The sequence below is a fragment of the Panthera tigris genome, chromosome B4, assembly GCF_018350195.1.
Source record: "Panthera tigris isolate Pti1 chromosome B4, P.tigris_Pti1_mat1.1, whole genome shotgun sequence".
Taxonomy (NCBI): domain Eukaryota; kingdom Metazoa; phylum Chordata; class Mammalia; order Carnivora; family Felidae; genus Panthera; species Panthera tigris.
The window spans coordinates 66,882,505-66,903,752 of NC_056666.1; the positions used below are offsets into that span (position 1 = coordinate 66,882,505).

At 37.2% G+C, this 21,248-nt stretch overlaps 1 protein-coding gene across 1 annotated transcript in view; it reads right to left on the bottom strand.

The window, feature by feature from the left end:
• The window catches only part of SLC2A13 (solute carrier family 2 member 13), a 381,960-nt gene that overhangs the window by 181,787 nt on the left and 178,925 nt on the right, over positions 1-21,248 (bottom strand). The gene's annotated exons all lie outside the window — the stretch shown is intronic.

A 21,248-nucleotide genomic window follows, 5' to 3' on the forward strand; every position in this document is an offset into this window, starting at 1 on the left:
TGGACTGACTGGAAATATAAACAAATACATAGTAAATGTGAATTACACCATTAACAACCACAATCTAAATATATATTATATAAGCTTTATAAACATATAGTGAATGCTCACTTTTTCAAGAATGTATGGATGCTTTATGTATTAGACTACAAAGGACATCTCAACAAATTCCAAAAAATCAACCTATGCACCATAATCTCTACATAAAAATCAATAAAACTTCACATCAGTAATAATAATAAAAAGGTCAGGAAACTAAATAGTTAAATGAATTCATAGTTAAATGAAGTGGAAGTAACAAGACAAATTGAAGAACACTAAAAGCTGAACTACAGAAAGTTCTACATGTCAAAGGCTGTGTGAGATGCATCTGAGGCAGTAGGGTGAAATGCAGAGCTCTGAATAGGTTTTTCACATTAAATGAAAGAATGAAAACAGACAAGCTAAGCAATCTACATGAGGAATTAAGAAACGGGCTGTCTGCCTACAACAATGGTGGAGTCACAGGTATGGAATTTACCTTGATACCTTAAACAAGCAGAAAATCAGGTGAAATGTAAGAAACAGGGTTTCTCAGACTTTGGACAATAAGCAGCACAGGTCAGAAAACTCTGAGAGAAGAGGAGAAAATGGGCAAAGCTGCATAAATAGCCACAGCTAGTTTTCAGGTTGTAGCCCACGGAAAGGGAACTCAAAGGATTGAAAAGGAGGATGGCACAGAGGGAGGGTGTCCAGAGGTCTGCATCCATCCTTCCAGAGTCTTTGCTGAGTAAAGCTTGGTGCATGTGTGTGAAGAAAATACTGAGGCTAGAGAAAGAACCACCAAATGAGCAGGTGAGCTCCCAAAGCTTACATGGAGCCAAGAATAGTTCCTGTACCCACCAGAATGAATGGACACACAAAGGCACTGAGTAAAGTCCTTAGCTAGGTACTGCCTCAGTAGTGGAACAAGATTGAAACTAGTTCTGGAACTGCCCTGACAAAGCTTAAAAGCATGCCTCAAAAGGATCATACTAATTCCAAGTAGGTGAATCATGTCTTGTTAGGATCTGTGAAGGGTCTAAGATTTTACCCTACTTGTATGCTAAAAGGTAGCCTATTTTTGTTTTCGTGGATGCCACAGCAGAAGACACAGACTCCTGGGTCAGAGATACAGGACTTTACTGAAGCCAGAGCATGAATATCATATAGTTGGCAATGGCTCTCCCTCAACCTTTACGTATGTTGGGCACAAAACAAGTACCCATATGAATGACTGCACATGCATGGGGTTACCTTATAGGAGGTAAACATACTTTTAAAGATGTGGGATCAAGCTCGCTTGCTATCTAGTGGAAAAATGCTGACCTATCTCTTAAGGTTGTTTTCTGCAAATATGACCTTGAGAAATGGCCTTATCACTGATCAAGAATATATAAAAACTCTTAATACAACTTATACAATGTAATAAAATAGGGGCATAATATTTGGACAAATTTTTACCTAAAAAGATGTATGGATAGCTGAACCAATATTCTAGAGCAAGAATGTCGTAGTACAGGAGTCCAGACCAAGAACTGGTCTGAACTGCCCTCCTCTCATGGACATACCAAATGTATAGCTACAAATAGAGCAATTTCCTTTGAGAGAAATCCAAAAACAAGCTGAATGTCTCCTACACAACAGGTGAATGAGAAAATACCAACATCAAAATAGGAAAGGCTGGAAAACACTCTCACCATAAACTCCTCCCCTGACACAGAAACCATACAATTAAGGAGGAACCCTTAGCTCCCAGCTTCTCCTTGAGAAGCAAAGAGTGTGGACCACACATCTAGTGCCCCAACTTTTAAGGATGCCACCCAGGTGACAGACCTCCAAATGGCCTCACTCTGAAGGGCAACTGCGCTTGCATTCACAAGTCCCACATGACTACAGCAAACAAGAATCAGTTGTTAATGAATGCATGAGCATTTGCCTTGGCTGTCTTCCCAGGGTGCAGCATAGAGAGAGTGGGCAAAAATGCCCACTCCCAGTCTTTCCCTGGAAGGAGTCTGACAACATTATCAGCTGCTGCTTCAGGGCCTAGAGTCAGCCTGCATCTAGGTGCTTACTGCCATCCTCTCTTTGGGACAATGACAAGTCTTGGCACAGCTTCAACTACTGGGAGACACTAAGAACAATGATGATGGTTTGGATAATCAAAAAGATTTGAAAGGAAGCAAGACCCTCATGCTGGGATGATCAGTGAGCTATATCTCTTATATGAGACCATTCTGCCAAGACTAGAATAAGTGACTGTTTTATCTAATGTTCAACAACCAAAACAGAGTATCAAGGAAAATGAAGGAACAGAAATATATTCCAAACAAAAGAACAAGAAACATTGCCAGAAACTGATATTAATAAAATGGAGATATGTGATTTCCCAATAGAGATTTCAAAATAATGGTAATAAAGAGATTCAACGAGGTCAGGAAAGCAATGTATGAACCAAGTAAGAATTTCAACAAAGAGACAGAAAACATAAATAAGTATCAAACAGAAACAAGAGAGCTGAAAAACACAAGAAGTAAACTGAAAAATTCAGAGGGATCCAACAATGAAACTAGATCAACTGAAAGAAAGGATAAGAGAACTCAAAGACAGGACAGTGAATTTTATGCAACGAGGAGTGAAAAAAGAATAAAAAAGAGTGAAGATAGGGACTATAGAACACCATCAAGTATATCAATATATGCATCCTAGGGATCCAAAAAGAGAGGGGAAGAGAGGAGAAAAAAAATTATTCAAATACATAATGGTTGAAAACTTCCCTGACCTGGGAAAAGAAACAGATATGAAACTCCAGGAAGCCCAAAGAGTTCTATTTTACATCATAAAAAAATCCAAAATAACGTAAACCCTACATGTGTAAGACCAAGCTATAAACTAATAGGAACATGAATACATCTGTGATTTCAGTGTAAAACAGAACATCTTAAAGATCTAAAATGCAGAAATTATGAATAAAAAAATTTTTGACTACATCCACAAAGAAGTAACAGGTAGGTGACAGACATGGATTAGATATTTTCTTCACTTGGATTAGACTGAAAGGAATTGATACATGTAACACGTAAGATATACCCTCATATCAGCCAGAAAAAGCCAGGAAAACCAAGAAAGAAATGGGTAAAGCATATGGATGGATATAGATGGAAAAGTAATTCTCAACTGCTAATATGTTTAATAATCAGAGTAAGGCAAATCCAAAATACTAGATAACAATAGCCACCCACCAGATTGCCACAGGGTATAAAGTTGTAAAATATACAGTGTTGGGGTAGGGGGAGTTAGGAATGGGAACCTTTATACACAAATACTTAGAATGAAAATGGATGAGGCCGCTTTTGAGAATAATCTGAAAAGACCTGGTCAAATAGTACAATATTAAGTAATATCCTAGAACCCTGAAATCTCATGCCTGGGGACATACCCCAGAGTTACCCTCAGAGAGGTTCATATGGAGATATGTAAGAGGATGCTCATTGTAGAACTATCTACAAAAGCTCAGAGTTGAGAGGTATCTAGATTCACTAGGAGAAAAATGAATACATTAAATGTGTTATATAAATGTTAGTATAAAATACAGTTAAAATAATTAAAGGTGCATATAACAAGCTAATATTAAGGGGAAAAGTTAGAGAACAAGATTTCTAGGATAACACCAAAAAACAAAATTAAGCCAGGCATTTAGTATACTGGAAGAATATACATTAAATACACAGAATATTAAATACCTAGGTATGTTGAATTCCTATGGAGAAGGGATTGGGGTGCCTAATGAATGAATAAAGAATAGTCATGTATGGAATAGCAACGAAAATACAGAAAAAGTAGAACAGGACCTTAGTATGTTTTATATTGGCATAAAAATGAGTAAGAGCTAATATAAAGTTTTCAGTAGAGTTACTATTGACAAGTAAATTAATAACAGTAACATGAAAAGAGTGAAGCAAAGTCAAGAGCAAGGTTTTAACTGGGCAGACAATAATAATGATGCGTGGGGCGCCTGGGTGGCTCAGTCGGTTAAGCGGCCGACTTCGGCTCAGGTCATGATCTCACAGTCCGTGAGTTCGAGCCCTGCGTCGGGCTCTGTGCTGACAGCTCAGAGCCTGGAGCCTGCTTCAGATTCTGTGTCTCCCTCTCTCTCTGACCCTCCCTCATTCATGCTCTGTCTCTCTCTGTCTCAAAAATAAATAAACATTAAAAAAAATAATAATAATGATGCATAAGACAGTCACACATACACCCTCAAGAGGAGGTAAAATGTTTACAGAGCAAAGTCAGATACCTGGTTCTGTTCCAGAAAGAAATCATGGCTGAGGAATTAGAAGTATATAGACTCCTTCTGAAAGGAAACTTACACATAGAGAAACTTTTTAAAAAAAATTAGCCCACTGATTTTCAGTGAATAAAGGACATGACATTTATTGTCATCTTTCACAGAGAGCTTAAAAATAGCCAGTGATGAAACAGGATTTTTGAGCATTACATAGAAAGAAAACACAAAATTTTCTAGGGTTAAAAATATCAAGGCCAAGCTGGTTCATCAAAATGACAACTGAGGACATTGCTGACTTAAAAATAACTGTAGCCTGCCAAATTTCACGAGTACAAACATTAATCAGAGTCATCATAAAGAAAGTCTGAAATTTAAGAGTATATGTAATGTAAAGAGCTCAAGGACTAACTGGCTCATTTCAAATCTCTGATTTATATTTTCTATGAAAAAGTTAAAAAAAGAAAGTAATCAAGAAGGCTTGATCATGTACCTTAATTCAAAACACAGAGAATGCTTCCTAACTGTTTTATTCCTGTCTACTTCCAAGAATCAAATCATCCTCCTCAAAGACAAAGATCTACTACAACTGAGAATATTCAAAAGAACTTGCCGTAGGAATTGAAAAGCAAATTAAAAAAGAAAACTTTGAAAACCACCATCTTCAGAATGTGCCTAGATTCCTAATGTGACTACTATGAAGAGGCAACGTTCATTTAAGAAGTATGAATTATGTATGATTTTTAAGTTCCATTATGGCACAGACACACCTCAAGGAGGGCAGTGCATAATAAAGACTGTAACTGAACATAATCAGGCACCAAAATGTATTGAATTTTTTCTTTGCCCTCGGTTGTCTGGAGGAAATTTTCTGAGAAATTAAGGCCAGCAGTGCTTTCCTTTATAAAAATAATAAACATAGGTCTCACTGCTAAGTAAAGTGAAAGTAAGAGTCAAAACTAATTTCTTTCTGCTACTACTAAAATCTTAATTTTGAAAATGGAAACCTTACCTGCTAGCTTAATTATATATACACATATCCAATTTCATATACACTGGCATTCTAAAATGAAATGGTATCAACAATAAAGGTTAATTACTTTCTTTTTTCATGTGAGGAGCAAAATACATCCAAAACTAATCATGTTTTCCATAAATGTTCCCTTGGAACACAGACCATACTTCACCAGACAGCTGGGTCAGCTTTGGCCCAAAACATCCTTTTATATTAAAAAACATTTATCAAAAGCACAGCAATAAACCTGACCTCTACAAAAAAAATATGAGTTCTTGTGTTTAAGTAGCTAATGAACTTAGTACCATTTGCCACCTGATTCAGTAGTCATGGTCCTGGGGAAAAAGTATAATGTGGGGAGCCTGGGTGGCTCAGTCGGTTGAGCATCCGACTTCGGCTCAGGTCATGATTTCACGGTCCTTGAGTTCAAGCCCCGCGTCGGGCTCTGTGCGGACAGCTTGGAGTCTGGAGCCTGCTTCGGATTCTGTGTCTCCCTCTCTCTCTGCCCCTCCCTACTCACACCTTGTGTCTCTCCCTCTCAAAGATGAATAAACATTAAATTTTTTTTTAAATAATTTAAAAAAAGTATAATGTAAATAATCAAGGTGGAAACACAGACCGTGTGTTATTCTTCCTCACTGGGGTATGCATAGGTACTAACAATTCCATTATCTTCCTTAACTTATAGCACAGAAAAACACAGCTTTATTCCTTCTCCACCTTAGATGATCTCATGAGATTACAGGAATTCTCTCCTCTAATTACACCAGTGAAGTATGTCACACTTCTACATATTTATTTAACAAATAGTTACTGAGCACCTGCAATGGGTCATCCACTACGCTGTTAGCAAAACCAAACATGGTCCCTCTCTTCTCAGAGGTTCTGCTCTAGGGAAAAATGCACACATCAATCAAATATGTACAAATAAATCTAAAACTAGAATGTAATAAAAAGGAGAAACATATGGAGCTTTGAAAATATGACCTAATCAGGGTGGTCAGAAGAGTCTATTCTGATGAAGGAATGATTAAATACAGTTTTTCAGAATCAGCTCAGAAAAAAGGGAAAGGAAGGATATGTATCCAGAAGACACAGCATGTGCAAAGATCAGTGGTAGGATGAAGTGTATTTAGATCCATGACAAAAGCAAAGCAACCTTCTCCTTTTCCTCTCCTCTTTCTCAATTATTCATTTTATCTCAATTTCCCTTCTTCCCTAATTTCAGTTTCCCATTTTTCAATCATTCCAAAGGTTAAAAAATTATTTCAAATACAAAAAACCTGTCATCTAAGCGTAAATGAGGAAAGGTGCCAAAAAGAGAAATGAATTTAAACACTCATTGTGTGGGGTGCCTGGGTGGCGCAGTCGGTTAAGCGTCCGACTTCAGCCAGGTCACGATCTCGCGGTCTGTGAGTTCGAGCCCCGCGTCAGGCTCTGGGCTGATGGCTCGGAGCCTGGAGCCTGTTTCCGATTCTGTGTCTCCCTCTCTCTCTGCCCCTCCCCCGTTCATGCTCTGTCTCTCTCTGTCCCAAAAATAAATAAAAAACGTTGAAAAAAAAATTTAAACACTCATTGTGTACCTTCTACGCAAAGCCCTTAGGACTCAGAAAACTAGTCACTGTCCTTGTGCATGTAAATAATAGTGACATAGATTAGAGCCATGCTTCCCATATTATGACACTCACATATCCAGGGTATAAGGCTGTGTACACCCCCAGGTAACAACCTTATCCTAGGCAGTATAAAACTCCAAGAGTTAAGAGGCCACATTTTACTTGAGCTCTCATGGAACTCCTGTTTCTGGGGGAAGGGGAGAAAATTAAAATAAACATACATAGTAACAGCACAGAAGATTCCAATTTTTTCTGTGTATAGGGTATACACAAGAGTCTTCATGGAGAACTACTTCAGACAAGATTGGGGTTTTAATGACTCTACACTGACATTATCTTCTGTGGAAAAGCATGGAAGGATCTTCTTGATATGCAAAGAAGACAATAAAACATGCTGCATGTTGAAAACATAATAAATACCTGTGAGGTAAAACTATTCTGTACCCAATCCATTGAGTAAATAATCTCAGATCCTACTAGACTGAGGCCTGTACCCTCTCCACTTTCCCATTACTATCAGCATACACACACCAATCCCTTCCTCCTTCTGCAGTGAGAAGGCAGAAAATGAAGGGGCTGAAGGGAGAAGATGACACAGCTTAAAAGAGAGGAAGTATCTCAGTTCTGATACCAAGTTCTAGGATCTCCCCTAAGACCCCCACTCTCTTGGCAAGATGCACATCCTTCTCAGTGGGTGGATGCTATACAACTTTGTTGTTGTCTTTTGATGACTTTCTTTTTACTTGACAGAGTTTAAGTGGGTTTTGTTCAACACAAATCAAAGATGTGCCTGGAAAATCATCTCTGTCTCCTTTATTATATTAGCTACTTCCCATTCCTTAAGCATATCAAAGGCTCTCCTGTTTTACAACAAAACCAGCTAAAACCACCAACCAAATAAAACTTTGTATAGGGTTGAACAGTGTCCTCACAGAATCTCAGAACGTGACCTTATTTGGAAATAGGTCTCTATCTGGAAATAGATGTACTTAGCTAAGATGAGGCCATAATGGACTATGGTGGGCTCTAAATCCACTAAATGGTGGCTTTATAAAAAAAATAAAAGGGAAGAGTGCCGGGGTGGCTGAGTTGGTTAGGTATACAACTTCAGCTCAGGTTATGATCTCACAGCTCGTGGGTTTGAGCCCTGCATTGGGCTCTCTGCTTACAGCTTGTAGCCTGGAGCCTGCTTCAGATTTTGTGTCTCGCTCTCTCTCTCTCTCTCTGCCCCTCCTCTCTCTAAAATAAATAAACATTAAAAAAATGAAAGGATGATTTAGACACAGAGAAACACACAGGAAAAAAGCACACATGACAACAGAGACAGGAAGTGGAGTGTCTAGAAGCCTAGAGATGGATGCCAAGGATGGTTGGCAACCACAAGTTGGAAATGGCAAGGAAGGACTCTTCTGTAAGAGCCTTCAGAGGGGGCATGATATGGTAGACACCTTGATTTTAGCCCTCGATTTTAGGCCTCAAGACTTCAGAACTGTGAGAGAATCAATTTCTATTGTTTTAAGCTACCTTCTTTGTGGTACTTTGTTTTGGTAGCCCTACAAAATGACCACACATTTTGATTTGTCTCTGATGTCCTGGTCATATTACCACTGGTGCCCCTTTTCATTCTCAAAAGTGTTCCTGTTTGGATAAATTATGGTTATCCCAACATACTTTATGTAACCACTGCTCTCTCTCTTCACTAAAGCCAAGTTTAAGGAAGAAATATATTCACTCAAGAAATGTATTACCCTTTTGTTCCAGTAGTGAAGACTAATTAGTAAATTTGAAACTGGTCTTAGGGTTTTACTTTTTTAAGGTTATTCACTTTCCTCCACCTTCTTACTGTGAGAATTTTCATAATTCCACAGAAAAGTTTAAAGTATAACACAATGAACATCTACTCACTCTTGAACTAGATCAGGGGTTACAAAGTATGGCCCAGCAGCCAATCTGGTCTGCTACATGTTTTTGTTTAGCCCACATGGCTTTTACATTTTTTAAATGTTAAAAACAATCAAAAAGCAAATAAAATTTCTTGACATATGAAAGTTGTATGAAATTCCAATTTCAGTGTCCATTAATAAGGGTTCCTGGAACACAACCATGCCCATTTGTTTACATCTGTGGCTACTTTCTTGTTGAAATGGTCAAGTTGAGTAGTTGTGACAGAGATCATAAGGTCCACAAAACCTGAAATATTTACTATCTGGCTCTCTATGGAAAAAGCTTGCCAACTCTTCACCTAGATTTACCACTTAAAACACACACACACACACACACACACACACACACACACAGAGAAACAAACACCCCTCCCTCACCACCACACACACACACACACACACACACACACACACACACACACACACACACAGAAACAAACACCCCTCCCTCACCACTCCACTGGTTTGCTTGAGCTGCCATAATGAAGTATCACAGGCTAGGTGACTTAAACAACAGACATTTATTTTCTCATAGTTCTGGAGGCTGAAAATCCAAAGCCAAGTCACCAGGGGGGTTGGTGTCTGGTGAGATCTCTCCTCCTAGTTTGCAGATGGCCAACTTCTCACTGTGTCCTCACATAACCTTTTCTCTGCGCATGTGTGAGGGAAAGCCCTGTGGAATCTCTTCCTTTCCTTTTAAGAACATCAGTGCTATTAAATTAGATCCTACCTTTATGACTCATTTAAACTTAAGTACCTCCTCAAAGGTCCTATTTCCAAGTACAGTCACATTGAGTGCTGGGACTTCAAAAGATCTTAATAACTGTTAACTAGGCCTTAAGTGTTTACTGACATAATGGGTAATTAATATTTTATATTCTTAATTAGCCTTGATAACTAGAATACACATAAAAAACATTAAGAAAGTGTTATTCCTTATTACAAATATTCTTTACCTGTGACCAATCCACCATTTATTTATCAATCACCAGGATGGAAAACTCAGGCACCTCTGGTTCATTTTTACCGCAGTAGTCCACGTATTTCCAGGGTTTTTTTAAATCTTTTTTTAATGTTTATTTTATTTTTGACAGAGAGAGAGAGAGAGAGAGAGAGAGAGAGAGAGAGAGAGAGAGAGAGAGAGAGAGAGACCCCGAGCATGTACAGGGGAGGGGCACAGATAGGGAGACAGAATCCAAAGCAGGCTCCAGGCTCTCAGCTGTCAGCACAGAGCCTGATGCGGGGCATGAACTAACAGACTGCAAGATCATGACCTGAGCTGAAGTCGGACACTCAACCAACTGAGCCACCTAGGCGCCCCTCCAGATTTTTTTTTGATACAGTTTTTATACTCTTAAGGCCCTAAGCATTCTTGCTATTTTCTCATCATTCAGACTGAACACTTGCAGTGTCCTTCCACTTTGTCTCCTTACACAGTCTCTCCACTTCCTATTTACGTTGCCCACTTGTGCCAGACCAATTGTCTCAAATGAGTATTTTGTCAGTCTCTTATTCAGAACCCTGTAACAGCATCCCCACTACCTACAAAATACAGTTTGGTTCTCTTTAGTATCATATTCTAGACATTTTACAACCTATTTGTGATTCTCACATGAACTTTGCAGTTTTCACTCACTCTTAAACAAAATGTGTTCCTGTATGAAACTTGACTCATGCTCTTCTGCTCATATGAAAACACTTCACCTACTCAAGGGCACCACTCCGGCAATCTTCCTTCTTTCCCCTGCATCATTTGTTTTCTCTCTACTGGAACATTCCCATCAACCAACAAAAACTTAAAAACACATACAACTTTCTTGGCCCCATTTCCCCTTTAAATAAAAAAAGCAACTCCAAAGACTTGGCTGTACTCACTGTTACTCTTCTCTTATTCTTCTAATTAGGTTTTTGACTGCACCACTATATCTCAAGGTCACCAATGTCCTCCACGTTGTTAAATGTAATGGACAATTCTTAGTTCTTCCATCACTTGGATTATCAGCAACATCTGACACAGCTAATCACTCCCTCCTTCCTAAAACCAGCTATTTTCCCACTCGGTTTGCATGACAGGGCACTTTCTATGCTGTTCCTTCTCCTTGACTCCATCTACTTCATGCAGAGTACCTCAAGGACATCCTTGGATCTCTTCATTTTTCTTAACTTCCTTGCTGATTCCACTCAGCATCTTGCTTTAAATACCATCATCTACCCATTGCTGACTTCTAGGTTCATATCCCCAGTCTGGATGGCTTCCCTAAACTCCTCTCCCCATTTAAACATTAATATATAGGTTATTCAAACTTAATGTGTGAAAAACTGAACTCATCCTCCCCAAACCCAACTCTGTCCAGAGTCTTCTGCCTTTCAGCTCTTATACCCCAATATTCTTTACCTCTCTGATCCCTCACTCACTCATTGCCAGTTTTACTGGCTTCCTTGGTGTGAACATACCAGGCACTTCATAGAGCCTTGGTATATTCTCTCTCTTCTACTTGAAATACTCTTTCCCCAGATATACTCATGGCCTATTCTCTCAGTTCTTTCAGAACTTATTTTCAAATGTTACCTTCACAGTGAGGCTTCCCCCGAATATTATTTAAAATTCAACCCCCTCTCGGGGTACCTGGATAGCTCAGGTGGTTAACTGTCCCACTCTTGATCTCAGCTCAGGTCTTGATCTCAGGGTTGTGAGTTCCAGCCCCATGTTGGGCATGAGGAAAGGAAAACAGGAAGGAAAAGAAGGAAAAAAGAAGGAAAAGAAAAGAAAAGAAAAAAGGGAATTCAACCATTCCTTATTCCAGTCTTCTCATGTAATCTCTACCTTTTGTTTCCCTCTACAGCATTTACTGCCTTCTAAAATATAGAATTTCTTTATATTTATCATCTGTCTTCCACTAGAATTTAAATTCCATGAAGGCTGCAAATATTTGTTTTGTTCCCAAAGAATCCCCAGTGCCTAGAACACTAACACATGGTAGATGCTCAAAAATATGTGATGTACTTTAATTGGAAGGATCTTATTATATTTTGCTGTTATTTCTATGGTACTATCTATTCTGTATGCATTAATTAATTAAATTTGAGAAGTAAGTTATTCACCAAATTGAAAACACTGAAAATTATCTTAATGGTATTTAACTCACATAGTTTAGCTCAGATGCTGTACTCTGAACCACTCCACTATACTGCAACCCTAGCTTTCTATTCATTTGTTCATCCTTCAATCCTTTTTTGTTTTTTTAAAAAAAAACAGCTTTCTGGAGTTATAATTGACAAAATTTGCATCAAGTATAAAGCTTGATGTTTCGATATATGTATACATTGTGAAAAGATCATTACAGTCAAGGTAATTTACACATCTATCACTTTACATAGTTATCATTGCTTTTCCCCTGGCTTTCCTACATAAAAGTTACCTAATTAGAAGCCTTTCCTAATTAGTACAATTTTTATTTTCACACCTCAACCTCTAAAACAAAGAATTCAATTCAAATAAAATAATTGTGCAGCAGACATTAATCTCCCCAACCCTGCAGATTTTATAGACAGTGCTTAATAAGGTCAGAGAAGACTGCATTCAACCACTGACACCTTCTCCATACTGAGCAAGACTGTAAATATCAGAAAGCTGTCTCCAAGGTGCAGTAACTCATCATTCATCAGAAAGAACTATGAAGTTATTTTTACCATACTTTATACCTATGTGCTAAATGGGATGGATGCTGAGCGCTTGCTCATATGCACAGTTTCAGGAAGAGTTAAAGAACTTTTTCATTATAATTAGACTTGAAGTTTCTAGATGTTCGGAGATCACGAATATTTCAATATAAAAAATATGAACTGTGTATGTGTTAAATATTCACCTTGGCTAATGCTTAAATAAGATGCCACTGTTAAAAAGAAATCTTAGTATTTTAACATTTAAAAAATAACTATAATTATGGATAGCTACATTACAGATGGCAAAATAACTCTCAAGTCTTTATATCTTGTTTTATGCTAAGGTATAAAAAGGTACATTGTAAAATGGAAATAATCAAGATGAAATGATAGTTCTGATTATATATTACATTATTCTTTCTTTTATTTTTCAAGAATGTTTACTCATATGAGTCTAAAATTTCTATACGGTATATAATTAACACAATAACTTTAAAAAATCTTTCAACCCATAGGTTTGAAGGATAGTTATCTTAACAGGTTATTAAAATTATATAATATAAATAATGATGTTTTAGACTACAGCAGAAAAGCTTAAAAGGAAGCACACATTTAACATATAACAAAGAAAATCTGCAAGTACCTAATATTTGAAGAAATTCATGAAAAATGAGCAAATTTTTACTTTTTCTGACAGTCATATATTAATGAAGGTCATCGCTGCTTTAATAATACTTTATTTACTTAAGGAGAATTCTTCATACATACATAAATTATTTTGTGATAATGATTATACATGAAAAGGTCTACACTGCTCACTTCAGTGTTGTTTTGCATTTCCCAAAGCTTCTGTATTAAATTTTAAATGATTGGGGCGCCTGGGTGGCTCAGTCGGTTAAGCGGCCGACTTCGGCTCAGGTCATGATCTCGCGGTCCGTGAGTTCAAGCCCCGCTTCGGGCTCTGTGCTGACAGCTCAGAGCCTGGAGCCTGTTTCAGATTCTGTGTCTCCCTCTCTCTGACCCTCCCCCGTTCAAGCTCTGTCTCTCTCTGTCTCAAAAATAAATAAACGTTAAAAAAAAAATTAAAAAAAAAATTTAAATGATTTTCCCTAAACCAAATTTGGCACCTTGATACATTTATCTTTGAATAATATTATTTTAATGAGCACTGTTACTGAGGAGTACAGCTGTAAAATACTCACAAACTAATCTCTGGTAGAAAGAGTCCTGTCTGGCCTGTGCTCACCAAGCACACATTCATTCCTCATCATGCAAGACACAGTCTAAGATGCTCCTACCCCACCATATTTAAAATTAAGCTCCTCCTATACTCACAGGCTTTATTTACATTTTTTTAAACTTTTTTCCCATACTTAACTAGAATCAGCCACACCCAACATGTATATAGGTAGGTAAAAAGCTGCTGTGAATTTCCACATATTAATCATCTCCCAGAAGACCCAACATATTGTTCTGACCACATGCTTAACCAAATGTTGACTCAAAATGAATTCCTCTGACTGGTTACTGGCATATGGTATGGCAAGAGGCAAGTTAGGACAGAAGGGTTAGCTAGTAGTAAAAAGAACTGTGCCAGAAGTATCACTGTATTTCTTAACCTCCATCCTGATGAAAACTGGGGTATAAGGCTGAAAACTGAACCAAGCAGCACAGTAGAATATATCCTGATTCCTTTCTTTACTGAACCATTCATAAACACAGTACAGCGGAACAGTTAAGAGCGCTGGGGTGAAGTCCAGGCTCTAAATTCCGACTATACTGATCACTGTTCTATGTCCTGGGAGGAAATACTTCACTAAGTTCAGATTCCTTATTTCTAAAAACATAGGAATCAAATCAACCACGTAAAGATATTGTGAGGATTAAATAAAGTCAACTGTGCATAACATTCTGACACACAAACGCAACAGACCGCAGCTATCATTAGACAGAATGCCTACTAAATGCCAGGCACTATGCCAAAAGCCAGTGACAAATAATGAAAGGAAACCTAGTCCCTGCTCTCATTAGATGGCATAACTAATAAGCAGGCCTAAAAAAAAATTAGTACTAAGCACTCGAGCGTTCTAAAATTTTCGCAGAGTAGTTCAAATACAGAAAATCATAAGCCTGAGAGAACACTAAAGGTGATTCTGAAATAGGAAACAAAATATAGAACATAACCAATCAATTTTGGTCTTATGCATAGGGTTTCTAATTGGGATCTTTAACACTGGGATTGCCTAAATAGAGCTGCAAAGGGAGTTATTTTTAAGGGTAGGAATTGACTTGTGCTCATGATCTGGCATTTGCTGTGAGAGATTAGCTTGCTTTCAGGTTCATGAATTTCCCTCTTTCTGTTCCTGGAAAATGATGATCTTCAGTTACAAGTAACAGTTTGGACAATCTTTCTGAAGCTGAAGTTCCCTTTAGTTGAAAGAAGCCAATGATAAAGAAAGGGCGCTCTCTCCTGCCTTAACTGTCCTGTTTTTTCCAATTCAGGACTTTTCAGTGTGTTTAAGTATGCAGGAATGTGTCCCAGCCATGCCTGCACAGAAAAACCATGGTAGCTTCCAACACCTCTAATTGCTTGTATATGAGTAAAGTGTTTTCAAGTGATAGACATTACTGTTTATACAGTCCATGACTGATGAACAACAAACTATTCTCCAAAGGGTGTCAGTGCAGAGCATAAGTATTACATATTTTTACATTTTAATTTGGCAATTCACAATTCTGATTTGGCCAGGAGGCAAGATTTAAGAGTCATACACCTGCATTAAGGTAACCCTGACTGAGCATATTGAATGTTAGTAGTCCCTGCATGTGTGTTTTAAACATTCTAGACAAGGAAAAAGGAAAACTAAAGTTAAACTACATAATAATAATTTAGGTACAATTTGATGTGCCAACAACACTAATTCAAGTTACAGTTACACAGCTAAAACAATGGTGAAATAAACTTTTCAACAGGGTAAAGCCACTTAAATAACCACTGCATAGAAATCAAACAAAAGTGCTAACAAATGAAAAGGTCAAATCAGAAGTATCAAGGTATGCAGGGACACAACTACAGCTGACCCTTGAATAATGCAAACTTTGGTGGCAATGACCTCCGCCCAGTTGAAAAATTTGTGTGTAACCTTTGACTCCCCCAAAAGCTCAACTAATAAGAGCTTACAGTTGACCAGAAACCTCACCAATAACATAGTCAACTAACACATATTCTGTATGTTACACATATTACATCCTGTATTCTTTTTTTTAAATTTTGTTTTTTAACGTTTATTTATTTTTGAAACAGAGAGAGACAGAGCATGAATGCGGGAGGGTCAGAGAGAGAGAGGGAGACACAGAATCTGAAACAGGCTCCAGGCTCTGCACTGTCAGCACAGAGCCCGACGCGGGGCTTGAACCCACGGACGTGAGATCATGAACTGGGCCGAAGTCAGACGCTTAACCGAGTGAGCCACCCAGGCGCCCCTACATCCTGTATTCTTACAACAAAGGAAGCTAGAGAAAAGAAAATGTTATTAAGAAAATCGTAAGGAAGAGAAAATACATCCATAGTGCTGTATTTATATAAAAAAAAATCCGCATGTAAGTGGATTGGCACAGTTCAAACCCGTGTTGTTGAAAGGTCAACTGTAGTTTAAGCTCCAATGTTATCTTGATTGACTGACGTTTATAAGGATAACAGATACTTCTCAAATTTTTCATGTCTTCTTAAAGTTTATATCATAGAACAGGTCTTTTTTTCTTTTTCCCACACAATATTCTTTATTGAGATTATAAAGGAATAGGGATATACCTGAAGTATCAGCTCTTTCATTTACGCAAAATATACCTTGCTGTGAGGTTACCACTAGCAGCTATAAGGACCGATTGTGCCCTTGGTGAAGTCCGGGCCAGGAATTTGCTGGGCAAGTTTCCCAAGTGTCCTTTCTAGAAATGAGTATGAAATTAGTCATTTTTCTGATTGCTCTAGTGAAGACATACAGAGTTTATTGTGTTTCGGGGTAAATTAGATCACAGCAGTTACAAATACACAGTTTGGAGTCAGAGAGATCTGGGACTATATCTTAGTTTTGCTCATTAGCAGCTGTGAAATTTTTTTTTTAAGAGTAATTTCAAGATTTTCTTTTTTAAAAAACTAAGGTATAACTGACATAATATTAGTTTTAGAGGTACAACATAATGATACTTGCATATATTGTGAAACTATTGCTACATAAGTCTAACATCATCATCAGTATAGTTGCAATTGTTTTTTCTTGTGGTAAGAACTTTTTTTTTTTTTTTTTTAAGTAGGCTTCACACTCAGTGTGGAGACCAATGTGGGGGTTAACCTCGTGACCCTGAGATCAAGACCTGAGCTGAGACCAAGAGTTGAATAACTAAATGAGCCACCTAGGCGCCCCTTGAGATGAGAACTTTTAAGATCAGGAACATGTCTTCTTCATGTCTGTAAGGCCTATACTGTTAATGTTTACAAATATTTTTAAAACCCCATTATTCTCTATATTAGCTGAGTTGAAAATAAAAATCAAAGAGGACCCCAGATAACCGTATTTTTAACAGAATCTTTTCAATCTATTGATTTTGACAGGAAGGATTTTTCATCGTGTAGTGTAACCCTTACTGACAGAGCCTCTATTGTTTGCTACTCTTGTCCTGTGGTTCTACTAGGGCTAATCTCCCCCAACCCTGCCTCTTGGGGTAGGCATACGGCCCAAGTCACATCAGTCAGGAGTACCATGACTCAAAAGAGATGTGTGTCTGGCACTGGCCTATACCCCTAGTCAGATCAGGATTACGATTCGTTGCTCTATTGGTGAACAGTTACTGAACTCGTAAGGTATTCTTTCTGAGGTAAGGTAAAGGAAGGACAGCCTAGAGATGGAAAACCAGAGTCCCGGAGAATCAAGATATTCCAGAACTCTGCACTTAAATACAGGATGATAAATTCCTTGCAGTTTTTCCTTGAGTTAGCTTTCTGTCACACAAAACAGTCAAGCCTATTGCATTTTAGCTTGCCAATCTTCTTTCTACAGTATTTTCCCCCAATACTCCCTCTATTCTGTTGTCATTGTCTTCAAAAATATTATAAAAAATTACAAAAATATTATAAAAAAAGGAAGAAGTGAACACAGACGCTCAAACAGATATTTTTACACCAAAGTTCACCACCGAAGTTTCCAAAGGTGGAAACAACTCACGTGTCCAATAGAACAATGGATAAACAAACCGTGGGATAAACAAACAATGGAATACCATTCGGCCATAAAAAAGGAATGAAGTTCTAGGGGCACTAGACTGGCTCAGTCAGTGGAATATGCAGCTCTTGATCTTGGGGTTATGAATTCAGGCCCCAGGCTGGGTGCAGAGCTCACTTTAAAAAAGAAAGAAAAAAAAAAAAGGAGTGAATTTCTGATACATGTTACCGTAAGGATGAACCTTGAATGTATTACACCAAGTCAAATAAGCCAGACACAAAAGGACATATAGTATATGATTCCACTTATATGAAATATCTTGAATATACAAATTGATAAAAAGAGAAATGAATTAGACTTATCAGGGGCGGCGTGGAAGAAGTGATGGGGAGTTATCGCTTTATGTGTACAGAGTTTCTGTTTGGGGTAAAGGAAAGTTCTGAAATATAGCTGAACTGATGATGGCTGTACAACACAGTAAGTGTAATTAATGCCACTGAATTGTCCATTTAAAATAAAAATGTCAAATGTTGTGACGTATATTTTACTACAAAATAATAAATGAAGAAAATATGGAAAAACTACAAACAAAAAACCTTTCCAAACTTCTTAGCATCTCATCATCCATCGTGCTTCACTCAAAGCACCGTTATAAGGTAAAATATGCACATCTACATCCTTTTAGTAAAAACTTCAGTCATACAAGCTTTTTTTTATACAAATGTGGGAGAACAATTAAAGCCAAACCATGCTATTGATTTTCATTTCTCCACTAAAGTTATAATAATTCTATTTTTTTGAAGGCTTTTATTTAAGCTCCAAAATTGCTTTTATTGAATATAGGTCATCAAGGTAAATAGCAAAAACAAAACAAAGTGAAAAAGTGTTACATTAAATGACTTTCATTTTTCTTCTGAGCTTATTAATAATGTACATTCTTAAATAAATATAAATGATGTTTGCACAAAATGTCCTACAATTCTGACTGTCAGAAAGCCTAAAATATTCTTGAAGAGAAAATTACTAAACTCGCTCAAATGAATACCTTTACCAAATTCAAGCTTAAGAGACATCCATCTATCCATCATCAGGAAAACATGCAGGATGCTAGATTAGTCATTTTGCAAGTTAAAAAGCCTTCACCATTTCCTGGCTCCACATAGATAGTAATGATGAAGAACAAGTTTCTTTGTCTTTATGAGTACGTTGTAAAAAATCTGCCAACGACAATTACTCTAAAACCATTTTTCAACATTTATTATTTTTAAAGTTTATTTATTTATTTTCAGAGAGAGAGAGAGAGCACGAGCATAAGCAAAGGAGGGGCAGAGAGAGAAGGAAAGAATCCCATGCAGACTGTATACTGATAGCAGCAGGCCCGACGTGGCGCCTGAACTCACGAACCACAAGATCAAGAGTTGGGTGCTTAACCAACAGAGCCATCCAGGCGCCCCTGACATTTATTATCACCATACATATTAAGGATATATATCATAAAGGTCAGCTGTCCTATGTATACAGATTAGTTTTGATGCATTTATGGTATCTACCTAAAACAAGTCAGGAAATAATAAGATGAGCTGAAAGAATGTATTTTAATTAAATCTCTCGATCTCTGTCATTTATCTTTTACCACTGTCATTCCTTTATTAAAGTAGCTGCAGTAACACATCTCAATGACTGCATTTACTTGTACCAGCTGAGTATACATAATGACAATACATTCACACTTTTTCATCTGTATAGCTTTAAAAATATTAAATACAAGAATTATCTTTTTTAATGAAGGGAAATAAATATTCAAAAGCCTATAAGTTATGGGTCAGAAAATAATAATTTTCATGGCTTAATCACTTTTATACAAATTATTGTGGTTTTCATTCTTAAAAAGGTTATATAAATATCTAATAATACTGGTCCCCTATGTCACTTCTCACCCATTTCTATGGTCATTGCCGCTCTACTTTCATTTGCTATTTATTTGTCTATATTTTGATGCTTTTTGATAAAAAGCTTTCAGCTACTCCTATTAATTACTTCCCTTTAAAAGTACAGATTTAGCTCCCTGCCCTCTGCCACTACTCATCCTCCCAATACTGTTATATTGTAATTTGAGTTATGTCACTATTCAATGTTTCCAATACTTCAAACATGTCCAAGCTATTGGCAGCTTTGTCTTATATTCCACTATTATTACTATCCCTTTCCTGCACAATCATCCCCACCCACACAGAGAATGACTGCCTACTTTGCTTACTTTCCTATGTACTGTCACGAACTCAGCCTCAAATTTTTTACCACTCATCTAAAATCATAACCCTCACTCATTAAGAATTTCATTATTTTCTGGTGGTTCAGTCAGGTGAGCATCTGACTCTTGATTTGATCTCACAGTTTGTGGGATTGAGCCTCACATCAGGCTCTGTGCTGTCAGCTGGGAATTTTCTCTCTCCCTCTCTCTCCACCCCTCCCCTGCTCATGCTCTCTCTCTCTCTCTCTCTGTCAGAATAAATAAACTTAAAAAAAAGAATTTCATTATTTTCATCTTCCTCAAGAATACTCTTCACATACATAGCTATACCTCAATCTGGAGACTTCGACGCTTTCCTTTAATAATGGAACAGACAGAAGGTAAGTAAGGAAAAAAGACACAATAAACCAACTAGACCTAACAGACATATACAAAACACTTTATCCAACATAGAATATATATTCTTCTCATGTGCACAAAGGATGTTTTACAGGACAGACCACATGATAGGGCACCAAGTAAGTCTCAACTGATTTAAAAATAAATATTATACAAAGTATCTTCTATGACCTCAACAGGATGAATTTTAAAAAACAATAACATAAATAAAAGTGGAAAATTCACACATTTGTAGAAATTAAACAACACATTCTTAATCAACCAACAGATCAGTGAGGAAACCAAACGAGAAATTAGAAACTACTTAAAAACAAAAAGGAAGATACAACATACATGCCAAAACATATGGGACACAGCAAAAGCAGTGCTAAAAAGGAAATTTAGAGCTATAAATACTTGCAGTAAAAAAAAAAAAAAAAAAAAAAAAAACAAGAAAGATTCCAAATCAACAGCCTAACTTTACAACTTAAGGAACTAGAAAAAGAAGTAAATCAAAAGCTAGCAGAGGAAGGGAAATAATTGAGATTAGAACAGAGGGAAAGTAGAGAGCAGAAAAAACAACAGAGAAAACTCAATGAAATTAAAAGTTAGTTCTTCGAAAAGATCAACAAAATTAACACGGACTAAGAGAAAGAGAAAACTCAAATTACTGAAATCAGAAACAAAAGTGGGGACATTACTACCAGTACTACAGAAGTAAAACATTATAACAGAGTATTATGAACAGTTCTATGCCAACAAACTAGATAACCCAGATGAAATAAACAAATTCCTAGAATCACAAAACCTAGGAAGACTAAATCTCAAAGAAATAGAGTATCTGAATAGACTTATAACTAGCA